Consider the following 18,950-nt stretch of genomic DNA (forward strand, 5'->3'; position numbering starts at 1 on the left):
AATGTAGGCATTTAAAATAGAAGCCCAGTGCAAGGTCTTTAGATAATATAACTCATAATGATGAGTCAGGCACTTTTATTTTTATTGTCAGGCATAATCTCCAGCTCTGTATTTACTACCCATCTGCTCAGAGAGTTGTACTTGCTACCAGATTTACTGGGGGAGAGAAGCAGGGAAGAACAGCAGTGGGAGAGGTGTTGGAAGGAAACAGGAGACCCTCCTGTGGCCTCTAGGACTGAAGGAACCCTTGTCACTGTTCACAGCTCCCTTCCCTCTTCAAGCCACAGCGGCATGGGAGTGTAGCTTCTTTTGAAAAACACAAGACAAAACTTGTAAAATTAATCACTGTCTGGTCTCTAGTTTATTATGCTTTCTTTGTTTGTTTGTTTTTAATGTTCTTGGAAGCATGGCTGAGTAAATGACAATAATGGACACATTTTCTTGGTTAATGATGACTACTAGTAAGCCTGATCCAAGCCCATATAATAATATTCAGAAACAGCATTTCATTAGAGTTTACCAGCTGGTGACTTTGTTTACATTTCTGCTGTGCTTTCCTACCAAGCCTTACCCATCACAGAATGGGAAAATCACTCACTCATTCCCTGTTTCAAAGAGAATTAGTGAGCGTGGTTTCTTGTTATAAATATATAATACTTTATTGTTGATTCTTAGAGCTGACAACTTAATTTTGCTCTATCAGTGCCAAATAAACTGCATGGCACTGAATGGAAGAATTTTTGTTTCTCTTAATTGATGAGTTATAACTTACTGTTTCTGTGTATCAAAAGCCAAATATCGTAAGAATGAAGAAGGTGGCAGAATTGCTTTAATTTTAACCCTTTCTCTGTGGGACTGAACAGCTGAGGATACCAGCTGTAACATACCGATTCTTACAGCTCTGCATGAGAAAGGGCTACCTCAAGATCCATTGCAAACAATATAGCTGTGAGTATATGGAACCAAATCCAGGATGTACAAACCCCGATGCTTTGTTACTTGAATTTCTGTAGGTTACAGATCCAGTTTAGGGGTGGGAAGAGGAAATATGTTATTTATTTGCATTCTAAATAGGTACCAAGCCACTGAGCTGAGCATAATGACTCATTTGGTCATCAGGCAAACGATTTGGTGGCAAAACTGATCGTACTTTAAGCCCACTCTGAACTATCCCTCTCACTGCCCACAGTGACAAAGAGGCAGAGCAGGACATGGCTGTGCCCTGGCCCCCTCTCTCCAGGCCCTCCCTCCATGTAAACACCACGGGGTCGGAATGCCACAGGAATTTGGGGTCGGGAGCCAACCTCTGAAGGGAGCAGGAAGGAGCAGCTGCTTTGTGTGACAGGATGTCATCCAGAGCTCACTGAGCTTATTTGAAGCCAGGGATCCTTCTAAGGCTACAGAGAGGCTTCCCAGGAAGCTCACAAGGCTCAAGAGTGAGGTTTAAGGGGAGGTACCAGGCAGCACTGAGCTGCCATGGATGCCACATGCTCGCAAGCAATACGATGCCAACGCATCTTGCCCTTGCCATCGTGTGGGGAAAAGCAGATTCAAAACACATATGGCCTCTGTTCCTCCTTTGGAACACAGCGATACTCATTCAGAAGCACTATGTGCTGCTAAAGTCATGATAATTTAATGTCTTTAAGTTAGTCTTAAAAGAGTTGTAAATGCACAATGGTAACTCAAGTTCTGCTCCTTGAGTTACCGCCTGCTTTGACACAAGAATCAGATCTAGGCTTTCATTTACACATTCATGCAAGTCATCTATCAGGACAGCATTAGCTTCTAGTGACTATGTTTTGCTCACTGTTAATGTACTCATGGTTCTCAGCTGTATTCTGTGGACATCTCTGTGCTAGTGTTCACCGATGGATAAGAATCAAAAATAACTTTCTAGCTGAATGCTCCTGAGGACAAGTGAGAAAACTGGTCCATAAATCAAGTTAATACTTTCACCTCCTTTGCAGATTTATCTCATTTTAAGATATCCTGTACTGCAGAGAGACTTCCTTAAATTGATCAGTGAGAACATGGTATTCCTTTGGGACAGGAGCGAGTGTCTTGTTCTTCCTTCAGTACCAGTCCTTGTCATTTTTCTAAAATGCAGTCTTAGTTCTCAGTTTCTTGGGCCTCTGTCCTGTGCTGTTTGCCACACGTTCGAGCTAAAGCTATGCACCTGGAAATTCTTCTTAAAAGCAAGTTTTCTTTGTGGGGGAGAAATACAAGGAAGCCTATGTGACACAAGCATTAACCCAGGAGAAATAAATTTGGCTACATTGCACTGCACTGTCATTCTTTTGTTACTAAATGTATTTTGTCCCTGAAAACAGATCTAACCGTCAAGACTCCCTAAGCACAGAGAATAACTCTTTAAATATCCACTGATTTTCGTATCGTTAGCTCCCTGTTCTGAAAACTGAAATGCCCTTTAATTATCCAGCTGTAGAAGCATGTAAGATGGCACTAAATTTTGCTTAAGTACAGACTATTGCCAAAAAGGAAGCCAAAATACATAATTATGTTGGCATTAACATTCTATAGCTGTGTGATATCAAACTGCACAATGGCTGGAACATTCTGTGAAGGGCAATGCTGTCTGGGTAATGTAGCAGAAACACTTATCTAATAGCATGCCCTCCTGTGCCCTCTGTCAGGGCGCCAGCACATTAGTCCTATTATCAGCCTGCAAATACTGGAGGCTTCCACGTAGTGGCTGCTGCCAAAAGAAACAGTCTTCCCTGTTACAGGAGCAAATGTCTGTGCACATAAATGAAACCGAAGAGTAATTAGATTACAAGGTTTCCAACTGACCCCTGTGCAACAAAATATTCGGCCTTTCTAATTTTCATTAATAAAGATCCCACTATTTTTACAGCATGTTTGGTTTAGTTCACAGGTCAGGCATTTTCTGTAATACATTCTAAATGGACTGTTTCAGTCAAGTAAAGAAGAAATGTCAATGTGACCGCTCGCAGAATTATCTTTAAAAGCACTGTCTGTCTTTTCCTTAAACTATGTTGTGTAGGTGGGGTTTTTTTTTTGCACATGGGGTTAGTATTTCACAGGTTCAGGGTTTGTTTGGGTTTTTTGTTGGTTTTGACAATTCGAGCTGGATAAGATAAAAAAAGATAAACAAAAACAAATACCTGCCCAACCACCACTGCCAACAAAAATCTGTCAGAAAATTATTTAATGTACTTAACTCCTTCCTTAGAAGTGTACTGCAGTAGTTCATCATTGTGCAGCAGGCACATTTCAGGCGATGTCATCGAGTGCAGGAAAAAGGGAACTGAACTTTTATGTGGAATCTCTACCACACAAACAAGCTAGCAGAATCTCTACCACACAAACAAGCTAGCAATCCCTCAAAATTAAAATAATTGTATTGCTTTAATTATTTTTAGTGATTTTCTGAATGCAGTTTTCAGGAATAAATCTATCCACTTATTGATGAGCGTTCTCATCAACACTGCAGAGTAAAGAACATCTGTACGTTGGAGCTCATGTAGTTGAATTCATATCAGCTTGTATAAGCAATCTATGTAGAATCATAGAATCATAGAATAATAGAATCAACCAGGTTGGAAGAGACCTCCAAGATCATCCAGTCCAACCTATCACCCAGCCCTAACCAATCAACTAGACCACGGCACTAAGTGCCTCATCCAGGCTTTTCTTGAAGACCCCCAGGGACGGTGCCTCCACCACCTCCCTGGGCAGTCCATTCCAATGGGAAATCACTCTCTCTGGCAAGAACTTCTTCCTAATATCCAGCCTATACCTACCCTGGCACAACTTGAGACTGTGTCCCCTTGTTCTATTGCTGGTTGCCTGGGAGAAGAGGCCACCCCCCCACCTGGCTACAATGCCCCTTCAGGTAGTTGTAGACAGTAATAAGATCACCCCTGAGCCTCCTCTTCTCCAGGCTAAACAGGCTCAGCTCCCTCAACCTCTCCTCATAGGATTTGTGCTCCAGGCCCCTCACCAGCTTTGTTGCCCTTCTCTGGACATGTTCCAGCACCTCAACATCTTTCTTGAATTGAGGGGCCCAGAACTGGACACAGGACTCAAGGTGTGGCCTGACCAGTGCTGAGTACAGGGGCAGAATAACCTCCCTTGTCCTGCTGGCCACACTGTTCCTGATGCAGGCCAGGATGCCATTTGCTCTCCTGGCCACCTGGGCACACTGCTGGCTCATCTTCAGCTTACTATCTACCAGTACCCCCAGGTCCCTTTCCTCCTGGCTGCTCTCCAGCCACTCAGTCCCCAGCCTATAGCGTACTATTATCCCATGGGCTGGTTTGAGGCTAATTGGAATATTTTAATGAGAGAAATTATATTATTGGCTGTGAAAAGAAAATAATAGTGATGTCTATATTACCCACTGGATTGTTGAGAGATGTGAAAACAAGAAAAAATATCAGAGTGTCTTAATCTGTGTCTGACTGTGACTTGCTTCATGAACTCCTTTGCCTGGACTCAATCTAATAATTCTCCTTCTAATTCCTTATCTGGCATCTCACCCCTGCACATAAGCCTTCTGAGATAAGGGAGGGGGTGGGAAGGAGGGGAGTTAGTTTGGAGCCTTCCTAGGTGGTTCTGCTGTTTGGGAGGGGTTTTGAATTTCTGTATTACTTTTATACTCTGTCCTGGAGTCCTGTACCCCTAAATTCCTCTCCTGCCCGGACTTTGGGGGGAAAGGGGAAAAGCTGCCTGGTTTCCCTCCCCCCTCACCTGTCCTGCCGCCGTGAAGGGGGGGAGGACTGCCCCATGAAGGGGGGGAGAGCTGCCCCGTGAATTCCCACGCTGGAGCCAGGCTGGGACTGGCCGTGCGCTTTCGCGCCTAAGGTGTGGTAACTCTGCCCTTTGTCTAGCGAAGGTTATAAATATTGGGGGTCTTCCCGCCTTTGGGGTTCCCGCTTTGGAGTTTGCCTGTGCCTGGACGTATGTGTCTGCCTGAGCTCACACACTCTCCTCGCCTTGACTGCAGAGACCTTCAAAGGGATTGCTTTCCTATTGACACCTTTGTGTGCCTAACGACCCTTAACGACTCTTAACGATTCACCTGCAGCCGTTGAAAGGGAGTGAGAGAGAGAAACAGACCTCACAAGGAAGCCCGAGTGAGTTATTTGGCTTAGCTTAATTTAGTAAGAAACCACTATTAATTAATAGCTAACACCTTTTCCAACTTCTGACTTCCAATATAGTCAGATTATTGATAGTATCCCTGTAGTTTAGTTCTCATGCGACTGAATCTGCTTATTAAACTAAACTAATCTTTGTATATATAGTTGTGGGGGCAGGTTTTTGGGAAAATAAAAATTAACTATTTTTGTATAATTTCCCGACTCAGCCACATATTAATTCCTGCCTCCACAACATACTCATATGTAAATATCTGTACATATGCTTGTTAATTTGTGCTGTGCTGTATAGCTTCATCCTTATATATATATGTATATATTGTGTACATATGCTTGTTAATTTGTGCTGTGCTGTAGAGTATAGCTTCATCCTTATATATATCTGTATATATTGTGTATATATGCTTGTTAATTTGTGCTGTGCTGTAGAGTATAGCTTCATCCTTATATATGTATGTATATATTGTGTACATATGCTTGTTAATTTGTGCTGTGCTGTAGAGTATAGCTTCATCCTTATATATATCTGTATATATTGTGTATATATGCTTGTTAATTTGTGCTGTGCTGTAGAGTATAGCTTCATCCTTATATATATCTGTATATATGCTTGTTAATTTGTGCTGTGCTGTAGAGTATAGCTTCATCCTTATATATGTATGTATATATTGTGTATATGTGCTTGTTAATTTGTGCTGTGCTGTAGAGTATAGCTTCATCCTTATATATATATATGTATATATTGTGTACATATGGTTGTTATTTTGTGCTGTGCTGTAGAGTATAGCTTCATCCTTATATATGTATGTATATATAGTGTATATATGCTTGTTAATTTGTGTGTGTGTGCTGTAGAGTATAGCTTCATCCTTATATATATCTGTATATATGCTTGTTTATTTGTGCTGTGCTGTAGAGTATAGCTTCATCCTTCCCTGCCAGCCATCTGAGCTAGTCTGGTGAATTCAAAGTGCGGGGAGGGAAACTTCTGGACCACCACAGCCCACCACATCAAAACCGAATAAGTCAGTGATTAAAGAAGATAAGAGCTAAGGGAAACAAGTGTTTTTATGCTTTAGATATTTTGTTTATAAAATTCCAAAGATTTTCCTGAAAGAGTATTGATCCTTTGATTCTTTTGGCTCAAATCAAATGACTCTTCATAATTTGAAATACTTGTAGATGACAAAAAATGAAACAAAATCACCCTATTTTATTCTGTTAGCTTAAGCATTGCCATTTTTGTTAGATATTTCTGTCCACCTATTCATAGAATCACTGTCTGGAACTGCTCATGGGAAAAATGGATTCTGCTGTGACTGAAAGATGGCAGGTATCAATCTATAAATTCCCATCACTAGTCAGAGATCTTAAGGAGTACTGCATTTGGGGCAAGAAAGGTTCTCAAGATATTTGATAGACTTATTATAAAAGAAAAAGAGATTCAACAATTATGTATTTACAGTGGCAAGTCCTGTTTCTGCAATTGTATGAAAAATGTGTTAAAAAATAGCTCCCTTCTGGGCCCTCCAAGTTGAGAAGGGCTCTGGCATATTGAAGTTGAGAGGAGAGCCTTGGAGATATTCAGGGGGAAAGAACTGGAGTTATTCAGCCTGTAAAAGGCTCCAAGGAGGCCTTATAGCAGCCTTCCAGTGGACCTACAAGAAAGCTGAAGAGGGACGTTTTACAAGGGCACATAGCGATAAGACAAGGGGTAATGGCTTTAAACTGAAGAGGATAGATTCAAATTAGATGTAAGGAAGAAGTTCTTCACTGTGAGGGCAGTGAGACACTGGAACAGGGTAACCCAGAAGAGGTTATATGTATCCCATATGTGGAAGTGTTAAAGACAAGGTTGGAGCAATCTGATCTAGTGGAAAGCAACCCTGACTATGAAATAGGGGTTGGAACTAGGTCTTTAAGACCCCTTCCAACCCAAGCTATTCTGTGATTCTACAAACTTCTGATATTTCTTATGCATACCAAAATTCCTACACACTTTTTCCTTTCCAGTACAGTAGCTCTGGCTTACTGGCTCTGGAAAAAATACTGTTCCATAAAACACTGTAGCATTTGATAACTTTGCTTTTGGTAGGATATCAGGCTAAGAGTGCACTTTTTTTTGTTTTCCATTGATAGAATAAAGTGGTGGGGAGAAAGCTGACTTCTTGTCAAAGATACTAGATGCAATCAAAACTGTTGAGATGTCACTGACAGGGAAGTGGAAGGTTTGAGTTTAATTCCTTGTTTTGCTCCAGACATTCAGAGCATGCTTCAACAAGTTTTTTTACATCAGTTTCCTGTACAAAACGTGAGCATGAGAATGATTTTATGCTTGCCATAGTGCCAGGATTGCATTAACACAGCAGTGACCACAGTGATGGGGTACACATCTGTATAAATGCATAAAAGGAATGTAAAATATTCTGATTTGTATTATAAAAGGGAGATAAGAGAATGTGATGATTTTATCTACTCAAGAAGAACTAGGTTAATACTTATGAAAATCTATTTGCAAACAAGTATGTGCAATCCTGTTATGTATAAAATAGTATTTTTTATTTGTCTATGAATATTCATGCAATCAATTTTAATTCACCTGGAGAAGTGTTTTTATTGGAACTGAGATGGAAATTCATGAGTGAAGTGTGTATTTCTAAGCAAGCTGTTTTCACCTGAGCCCTGTGCACCTCTTTGTTGTGAGAATTAAGGAAGTGGATATTCTGAGGTGCAAAAAAGAGCAAGTGTGAGCACCAGTGGCTTTCAAAGAGCCTCAAAGACATCATCCAACAGAGGCAGGAGAGGCAAAGAGAGGTGGTGTAACATAACGACAGTGCTGACATAATAGCAGATTCATGTCCTAGTAACATGTTCAGTGTGTTTCAGCCTCAGAAGGGAGCACAGTGTGGGACAAAACTTAGGGAGAAGGATCATCCACTGAACACAGCAGAAGGGGGACATTGTGTGCTGAGGTCTTAACTGATCTTTACATTTTTATGTCTCTTTCTGCAGGGTGAAATTGCAGCCAGTTCTCAATTGTTAAGAGGCATAACATTTGGAATTCTTCTTGTGTAATTATGGGATTATCAGGGATGCCTAAATTAGGAATGTAGCTACTTCACACTCCCTTTATGGGCCTCTCTAAATATGAGATAAAGGCACTGTTAGTAGGCAATCTGTGTACATAGCTTTCATTGCTGTATATTGTGTGGTGCTTTTGATGGACAGCCTCTTTTCTTCTCACTTTTGCAGTCCATGCTGAAGATGTTAGCTTTCATATCGCCTCTTTTGGGTTGGTTCGAAAATCGTGCTTCCCCAAATCACAGTGTTTTCTCCATGCTAGTCTGTGCTAGTTTGAAGCAAGCTAGAATGTTTTGGTGAGAAAAACTAGATCATAGGCTGTGAAAGGAAAACAATGGTGATGTCTACTCCCCTCAGAGTCTTGCTGAAGAAGAGACAAAAACGTTAGATAACACTCTCGCTATTTTGTGGCACTCTGCCTTGGGCTTCTGACTGAGCTTCATTTCCCTAACCTCACCCTTCCACTCACCTTTGCTTCTTAACCTCTTGTCTGAACCTCTATTCTTCTTTAGGACTGGGGTAAGGTTGAGAGAGGCAGGGGGAAGGTGCAGGGGTGGTTGAGAGCCCCTCCTGGGGACTCAGGTTTATGGGAGGGGAGTTGTGTTACTGTATTACTTTTTACCTTGTATATTTCTGTCTATAACTGTATATACTGTAAATATCTGCTTGTATATTGTGCTAGCTGTAAATAAATAGCTTCATTTATATTCCCAGAGCTGACTGAGTCTAGTCTGGGTGATTTCTAAAGTGTAGGGGGGCGGGGAACACCCAAACCATCACACCTTGCTAAAACACTATAATAAACTAGGTAGCACACAAAGTAACCAGGCAATACGCGTGTGTCCACACATGGTTATATCTCACTCTCCTTACAACAAAATGTTAATTCTACTATGCTTCTGCAAGGAGCTAGCTAACACAGCCTGGAAATTCTGTAACACCCTACATTTATTCTTGCAAAACCTGTCAATATGTAAAATCTTTAAACAGCCTTGTGTTCTGCTTATTCGTGTTAGTTTCCCAACACAATCCATCTTGTGTCCATTATCTTGCTGGTCTATTTTTTAGTGAAGTCCCACAGTTACATTCCCATTGGACACTCTTTGAGGTAGGATTTACAGCATTTGTTTATTTATGTCACATCTTTGTAAATATAGCTAATGATGTGACCAGCCACACAGTGAGACACGGGAATGTTACGACTGAATGGTGATTCTGCATTCGCACAGTAACATCTGTCTCAGAAGTTATGGTTAAGATGATCGTGGGCCATCCAATCTGTTTTATGAGGATGGTCAGGCCAAATTACCATAATGGATTGTTGCAGTCTGCAGGCCTCTTCTGGGATTTTTTTCCCCTCTGTTTTGTTCAAAAGACCGTTGGCTCTTGTCAAATAAGTGAGCATACCAGAAACTAGAAGATATGAAGGGGGAGACAAAAAACCCCAAACCTTTGCATTCTGTCTGCTGATCTGCACTCCTTTATAAAGATATAGCTTGTGTACCTCATGAATGATTGTAATGGCCAGATACTTAAAAGACACTAAATAAAGAATTTACAAGATTTTTTTGGGTGGCTTCTCAAATACTACTGCCAAGTGGTCTGTGACTAAGGGTAATTCTCATTACTTTGTTGCATTGTACTGATTGAATCTTTGGAATTTATGGTACTCCTTCTCATAGAATCATAGAATCAACCAGATTGGAAGAGACCTCCAAGATCATCCAGTCCAACCTATCCCCCAGCCCTATCCAGTCAACTAGACCATGGCACTAAGTGCCTCAACCAGTCTTCTCTTGAAGACCTCCAGGGACGGTGCCTCCACCACCTCCTTGGGCAGCCCATTCCAATGCCAATCACTCTCTCTGTGAAGAACTTCCTCCTAACATCCAGCCTGCACTTTCCCCAGCACAACTTGAGACTGTGTCCCCTTGTTCTATTGCTGGTTGCCTGGGAGAAGAGGCCACCCCCCCACCTGGCTACAACCTCCCTTCAGTCTTTAGCTGGTTAACTGTCTTTGAAGTTGTAATGTGATAGTGCTTTGGCTTATATTGAAAATAAAGATTAATGCTACTGCATCCAAAAAGGACAGGGAAAAGAATGAAAGAAGCTATGTCTAAAATATCCTTCACTAGGTTCCATAGTCTAACATTATTTTTATTAAATTCATAGTGTGTGAACTAGCAGATCCTTACACTTGGCAAGAAGCAATAACAAGCTAATACATTTCAAGTCCTTTTATTCAAGGACTTGAAATGTATTAGTAAAACAATGCAAAAAAGCCCAGCAATGACAGAGAGTCATTTCAGTGCTTCTGACCTGGAGCAGAAAGTTTTTTCCTGTAAATTGTCACTTGCCCTTCCCCCTCCCCTCCCTCCTTTCTTTCTCTTCAGTTAACTGATATTTCAATGCAGACCAAACACTGTTTCTGTGATGTTTTAATCATCCTTAAATTCCTGCATTTTCTTTCATAAACTTGGCATATGGAAGACTGCTTCCAATCTGCATAGATTATCAGATATAATACTCAAGTTTCAGTTTCTTTTATGACTGGAAAGACCTCACTGACTTCTTACCTGGAGCTTGTACGTGATTTTCTAGGTGCTTAGTAGTCTGAAATAATTCACACAGGGTAACTTCATACTTCTGAAATCTTCAAATTTCTGAGTTACACTACTATACAAAATGATAGTGTCACAAACTGGTTGAGACTAGTCAGTGGTGCTCAAACTGTCAGCAAAAAGAATGCAGCAGCCTGACTTTGAATTAATGTCACTAAAGATTTTTAAACTTGGCAGAACACCTTGGCTTTCAGTGTAGGAGTAATTGTACCTATATTCTGTTAAAGTAATTCTTTTCTCACCACTATCTAAATTAAAAACTTTGGACAAATAACATTTGAATATTTTCCTTTTATATTCATAGATTAACAGATTTCATGGGATTGGAAGAGACCCTCAAGTGTCATCTTGTCTAACCCTGCAGTGAGCAGGGACTTCTCCAATTAGGTTAGGCTGCCCAAGGCCACATCAAGTCTGATCTTGAATGTCTCCAGGGATGGGACCTCAATCACATCTCAGCCACATCTCTTCCACTATTTTGCCACTGTATTTGTAGAGAACTTCTTCCATATGTCTGACCTAAATTTACCCTGTTCCAGTTTAAAACCATTGCCCTTTATCCTATCACCACAAGCCCTTCTCCAGCCTTCCTGTAGGTCCTCTTCATATACTGCAAAGTAGCTATAAGGTCTCCCCAGGGCCTTCTCTTCTCCAGGCTGAAGAGCCCTGATTCTTTCAGGCTGTCTTCATAGAAGAGGTGTTTGAGCTCTCTGATCATCATCATGGCCATGTCACTCTTGTGTTGGCAGATCCCATAGCTGGACGCGGTACTCCAAGCGAGGCCTCACCAGAACAGTGGCAGAATCACCTCTCTCAATCTGCCATCCATGCTTCTTTTGATTCATTGTAGGGTTTCTCTTCCAAGGAAACTTATAAGAGAAGTGTGGCTTTACTAGCCGTAAAACCTGCAACAATTTTGCCAAAATGCCATATTTAAAGAAAAAAAAAATCATGTGGAAAACACAGGAGGTGTGTATGACTTACAGCTATTAACCAACCAATCTTCATTTTGATACATGCATATTTAAAATAGGTTTGCTTTCCTTAATTCATTTATCCATTCAAAATCCATCAGAAGCAAGAAAACTTGCTTGCTGTACACAAGCAAGGAGAATGCCTCTTTCTCTGCTTAAGGCAGAGAAATATTACAGAAATAACAAAATACTGCAACAAGGATACTCCTTGCAAAGCAATTAGATCCTCCTAACACATCTTTCATTGTGGCTTGCTTCCCTTTTGCCTTGTAAGATCACAGTATCACAGTATCACCAAGGTTGGAAGAGACCTCACAGATCATCAAGTCCAACCCTTTACCACAGAGCTCAAGGCTAGACCATGGCACCAAGTGCCACGTCCAATCCTTCCTTGAACAGCTCCAGGGACAGCGACTCCACCACCTCCCCGGGCAGCCCATTCCAGTGTCCAATGACTCTCTCAGTGAAGAACTTTCTCCTCACCTCGAGCCTAAATTTCCCCTGGTGCAGCTTGAGGCTGTGTCCTCTTGTTCTGGTGCAACCTCCTCCTGGCTACAACCTCCCCTCAGGTAGTGTTTCAGGCCTTTTGATACAACAGCCTTTTTTCTTCTGAAGACAGAAGAATATAAAATCATATAATCATTAAGGTTGGAAAAGACCTATAGCATCATAGCATCACTAAGTTCAACACTGCCATGACCACTAAGCCGTGTCTCGAAGTGCTGTGTCTACATGTTCTTTTTAACACCTTCAGGGACAGTGACTCCCACTCCCCTGGGCAGCTTTTTACAGTCCCTCATCACTCTGTCAGTAAAGATTTTTTTTCTAATATCCAGTCTGAATCTCCCCTGGTGCAACTTGAGGCCATTTCCCCTTGTCCTGTCACTTGAGAGAAGAGACCTGCACCCACCTCACTACAACCTCCTTTCAGGTAGCTGCAGAGAGCACTAAAGTCTCCCCCCAGCCTTCTGTTCTCCAGACTAGACCATCCCAGCTCCCTCAAACTCTTGTCATGTGTTTTCCAGACCCCTCACCACCTTTGTTTCCCCTTTCTGGACACATTATAGCAACTCAGTGTCTCTCTGATACTGCATCACCCAAAGCTGAACACAGTGCTCAAGCTCTGGCCTCACCAGTGCCAAGCAGGGGACAGCTACTTCGCTACCCCTGCTGGACACAGTATTTTTGATTCAGGCCAAGATGCTGTTGGACATCTTGGCCACCTGGGCACACTACTGGCTCACATTCATATATCTGTCCACCAGCACCCCCAGATCCTCTTCTGCCAGGCAGCTTTCTAGCCACTCCACCCCAAGCCTGTAGCGTTCCCTGGGGTTGTTGTGGTTGTGACCCAAGTGCAGCACATGGCACTTGCCCTTGTTAAACCTCATGCAACTGACCTCAGCCTATTGATCCAGCCTGTCCAGATCCTTCGGCAGAGCCTTCTTGCCCTCAAGCAGATCAAGATTTCCACTCAATTCAGTGTCACCTGCAAACTTACTGAGGGTGCACTCAATCCCCTCACATGTATCTTCCTTAATATTTTTAAAAATAGTACAATTTTGTAAGATGAAATCAACATTTGCAACTAGAATGATGTGAGCCTGCTGTCATTGGGGTTATTCAAACTGTAAGCTGTAGGTGGGGTGACAAATGCATACAGAATCATGACCTGATGTCATATACTTCCTTCCATTATTCAGATAAATAATTCTTATTAGTCACATTGCAAAAGAAGTGGACTCAACCCTATTTAGTTTACTGATTGGGTAAAGCTTTTACTCTGCTTTCTCAGTTGTCAGTCAGGTAAGCCTCCTGGGAAGTTAATGGGAGTTTGCCTAGGAAATTTTCAGAGTAGGAGTCTTTCAGAGCCCTTAAATTTGAAATGTATTCCTAAGATTAACAGGATGAGGCCTCTAAAATAAACTAAAAATGTTGATGGGTTGGTCATTCAAAAAGCTGTAGCAAGGCTGTAGCTTCAGGCAGTGCCTGCCATGTCTCTGGATGTTGTGGAAGTAGTATAATGAAAAGTGACTGATGTCGCTTGACAGAACACTTTAAAATGACACTTTGAGCTAGATTCAGTGAGAGGCTAATGGACAGATGGGTTTAATTTTCAGAAATTTAATGGCCATTTGACATTCTTTGTCATTAGTGATCCTGTTTAAAACTTTATTGAACAGCAGTCATGTTTGTTTTGATAGCTCTGCTATCTCTACAGCCAGGAAGCCATGCCTAGTGAGAACTTCTACTTCTCAGCAGAATTACTGGAAGAGTCATGCCTTGCATGAAAGATATTCATATTTATTTTCAACAAAGAGGTTGTGTGAGGAGCGAATTGCTCTTTTTATTTACTTTCTGGGTATAAAAATAGGGAAAATGGATCTTGAAATCCATGTTTGACAATATGTTTACTTATCACTCTACAACAGTTGAATAGTTCTTTATGTTGCTACTCTAACGTTATTTTTAAAAGTAAGAAGAAAATAAACATAATCTGTTTGCTTCTAAGGCCTTTTATTACAGTATTTAACATATGAAAATAAACTCTGTTTTCAAATGGACCTCTGGAAATCAGATAAAATGTAATAAAATGCTTCTGGTTTCTTCCAAAATAGTCTTACTCCTAAAACCAATCTAGTCATTCCTTTTAAACAAATACACACACATCCAGATTAATCCAATTTTCAGTCTCCTATTTAAACTCCACTATAAAATTCAGGCTACTAGGCAGTAGAAGCACAATTTTTTTGCTATTTGTTTCAGCTGCTAAATAATTGATCACATACTCCCAAAGTGTTTGCCATTTATATTTTTGGTCTTTATATTTCATCTGCAGATTCTGCTACTCTTAGAAAGTGTCGGAATATCAAGTCCATTGCACGCAGTGCTATCAGATTTAGGAGAAGGCAGCCACTGAAGTGCTCTCTCTTTCATAAAGGCACAAAACTCTGCAGCTTCTTTCCTGAATCAGATTCAAAATGGAGATATGTACACAGTTTGAAATTACAGTTGCAACGAGCAACCTGAAGTCCTTCTTCATAATATGAAAAGATATTTTACTTGTATGTTTTATAGTGTTCTAGTAAAAATCTGGATATGAATTTTTTACATCATTTGCTGATTTATGCCTTGTTCTTTATTCTGCAGGAAAACTTGTGACTGCAGAAATGCTAATATTGACATATTTTCTTTATTTTCTTGCAAAACCAATACTGCTTTAGCTGTTACAGAATAAAATGAGGCTGCTCCAAATAGGCAAGTTCATATTGTGAGATGTGCATGCTCTTGTGAAGAGAGACAGGAATTGGCATATTGACTCTGGTCATGTCTTTTTAAAGTATTATTGTTTAGTGATGGGTTCACATTATCAGGCACGTTCCATTTTCATTACTTATAAATGGTACAAGGCTTATTTCATTATTAATTTATTAGGATCCCATGTTGTTTTTCGAGTTAGTGAGTATCCAGGTAACTTGGGGGGCGTCACGCAAAAGGGCAGATTATCAGCTCCACTTAAGCTCCTGTTATTTTCACAGAAATGCACCAAAGGCTCTCTTGGGTATATGAACTGGCTGGCTGCTGGCAGAAAACCCTGGGTGCTGTTTCTTCCCCTGTATTGAATGTCATTGTCATCACCCCCCATTAGCTGCGTTGGAAAGGGGAAGGCGAATATGCCTATCTTGGCATCTTTGGGTGGCCCTGAGCCTGCAGTGTGGATGAGCTGGGGGCTGAGCTACTGCAGAGAAACCTCCATTCTTTCCCAGCCCTGGCACTATTGTGCTTCCCAGCTCTCAAACAGACTGCACCTTGCCGCACTGTGGAGCACGACGATGCGGCAGTGTGCTTTCCGGGCAGCAGAGCGCTTCATCTCAACCGAGGCACTGCAGTCACATCCAGGCTATTTGCGGTGGCTCTTAGTGGGGGGTGAGCCAAACCAGCGTGGCAGCCTGAGCAGGTCATAATGGCAGCTGTGGAAACCAGGTGCGGGACCGGCCCCGGCTCAGTAGAGGCTTAGCATATTGTCACAAGAACATCCATGCTCCCGAGGGGGTGAGCGGTGAGCGGCAAGTGCCAGCTGTCCCCTTGCTGCGCCCTGCCACCATCATAGCCTGACATTGACCTCACCTTTAGCAAAAGGCAGCAGCAGGTTTCACGGTGGTGGAAACTACACACCAGGGGAGGAAATTAAAATACGCGCTGGAAATGCGCATATTAAGAAAGAAGAAAAGTCTCCAGGCTTAATTTGAGGTGTGAACCTGCCAGAAAGGGCTCCCTGCTGCTCAGGCAAGTGCTATCAAGATTAACATTTCCTCTAAGAGTAAAGACCTCTCCAGGTTAAAAACGGTCACACAATAAAGCTTGTCAGCATTTACTAATCTAATCACCTGCTTGACAAAAATCAATTAGATCTTGCTTGCCTCTATACCTGATCAGAACAAAGATAGCAGTGTAGGACAAAGATGGGGATTTTTTTAAAGCAAGCAAGAAAACATTTAAAGGGAGAGGGCCATTGCTAATACTAGTGGGTTTAAGGTACTTACTTCTGTTTTCCAGTAATTCTTATTGTCCTTAAAGATTTGTCATGGTTGACAAGCCCCTCTTTTTATTTATAATATTTGAATTATTATTATTATTATTATTTATGATATTTAAAATAGATTGCAACCAGAACACTTTTTTTTTTTTCTTTATAAATGGAGTTGTTGTTAGTCTGTAGATGAACTTTTTTGCTTCAGCTATGAAGGGCTTTTAAAGTTTTTTTCTACAGGGCTTTTATAAAGGCTTTGCAATTCTCGGTCCTGATTTCAAGGGATCATCCTGTACACCTCTTTAGTAACATCTCCAGGGAGGCTGGCAGGAAGGATGCCAAAGGAACTGCTATTGTTTCCCTGTAGCATGACCCCCTCTTCAACAGAAATAATCGACTTGGGTCAAGAACTTGTTTCACGTATATGGCAGAATTACTGACCCAAGCTGGATTTGAACCAGCAGCCATATGATTTAAATAGGAGGTGAAAATTGATCTCAAAATAACCTCAGCAATTTAAGCCAAGGAAGTGACAAAAGGGTGAATGCTCAGCACTGCAGAAAAATAAATACCCTGCTTTAGAAAGCAGACCTTGCCACAAGAACCAAATATTTGTGTATCAGGTAGTATCTGAAGTTGAAGAATATACCTCTGCTGGTAAACGTAAGAAAAACAATGAGAGAAAACTTTTAATGAGCATATAATAGTATGACCAAAACAACTGGAGTGAAAGGTGTATCCCTTTGGTTAGACTGATGAATACTGGTTATGAAAATGTCAAGGATTATCAATTTACATATTAAATGACAAAGAAAACCTAGCAGAAAAAGAGTATCAGACTAATAGAAAAGAGGTCCCTAGCAGAGTCTCCTCTCTAGTTTACATGTGTGTATATATATACACATACACACACACATTTGTCTGTGTAGCAGATTGCTCCGTCAAGCTATGTGTGAATAGGTACATGAGAGATATGGTTCACTGTGCATGCATATTTACAGTATCCTGTATGATGTACCACATAGCTAATGTCCCATATCTCCCAAATTTAGCAACTATTCACTGTGATCTTTAGCAAAACAGTAGCTTCCTGAATTTCTGGATTGTGTTCATCGTGGAATGCGAGGGTTTGACGCAAAATTTCCTTCCCAGATGGATAAAATTCACAATGTGGAAAAGGCCCACATTTCTGCTAGGCTAAAATAGAGTGGGTGAAAACCATGTCAGCTTGGTGGTGCCTGAGCGTTTCCTTGCACCTTTTGGAGCCCACTGCTGGACCAGCTACAGTGGCACCAGCTGCTCAAATAGTCTGCTGTTGAAAATTCAAGGCAGTAGAGATCTTCCTCGCAGAAAGGTTTAGAAAAGGCATCTGAGAAGAGGAGTAGGTTCTTTCCAGAACATCTGCCTGTGTGACAAGTGTTTTACTTCTACACTAAGATGTGTTCTGTTCATGGAAGCCAGTACATAAATTACTGAGGAAATAATAACCTCAGCCCAAAGCACCACCCGCTAATCTACTTGTTTGTATCGCAGGTAATATGTAAGTGCTTCTCAGAGCTAATCCTGTCAGCCATAGCATAAAGGCAAAGGCCAACAAGATTACTTGGAGATGAAGCATTTTAATAGCATCACACAGTCAGGAAGTAAACAGATTATGAAATGCAGCAAGTGACACTGATTTTATTTTGCAGCTTGGCCTGAATGTCATAACTTTGATGAATCTTGTAATCACTCGTGTTAGAGTTTTGTGTAAGATTTTACCTTATCCACGGGATAAGGAAACATACAATATCAAAACTCTGAATATAAAACACAAATGACAAGAGGTAAGGAAGCCACAGTGTAAGCCCCAGTAGTGAAATGTTCTTTGTAGGGCCTCAGGGCTAACTGACAGGGTTCAAAGGATGAATCTGTGAAAACCTCTGTGCAGAGATAACTCTGATGTATTTAATCTGGAATCGGGGCCTCTCCAGAGAGAAGTCACCTTCTGTAGGTGTGTTGCTAGGTAGCCTCCAGGCTTCATCTATAGGTTTGTTTTTCTCCCCCGTCGCTCTGGACCATTCCTAGCGAGGACTGAGCTGTTCACTTGTGGCTTTGATATGAAGATACTCATCTAGAACCAAGATTCAAGCTTTAAGTCCTCTGAAAGGAATCTCGCTTGTGCAGCAAAACCACTTTGCAAATCAGATTAATACAAAGGGACAATCAAGGGTACAGTGTTTGAGGACTGCACTGTTGCTTCAAATCAAAACACTAATCCAGGGGAGAAATTTGGCCTAAATTGCCAAATCAGTGAAACAAATGCCCTGATTCTGACAACCATCATACTGTAAGAGCTGTCTTTCTCTGCTGTAACAATACTGTGAAAGTTCTCTGCAACCTACACAGAGATAGAGAAGTATTTATCTGCAAACATGACATTTTTTGGTAGGGCTTGGGGAAAGTCTAGATCACAGAGTGCATACCAGCTCTGATTTTCTGTCACATGAACTTTCAGTAGGGTGGAAGAAAGCACTGTATTACATGTAGTTGGCTAGCAGAACTAAATTAACAACAAATTGATACATGCTCTTTTCAGGAACAAGTGGCACATCTT

The sequence above is a fragment of the Pogoniulus pusillus genome, chromosome 5, assembly GCF_015220805.1.
Source record: "Pogoniulus pusillus isolate bPogPus1 chromosome 5, bPogPus1.pri, whole genome shotgun sequence".
Taxonomy (NCBI): domain Eukaryota; kingdom Metazoa; phylum Chordata; class Aves; order Piciformes; family Lybiidae; genus Pogoniulus; species Pogoniulus pusillus.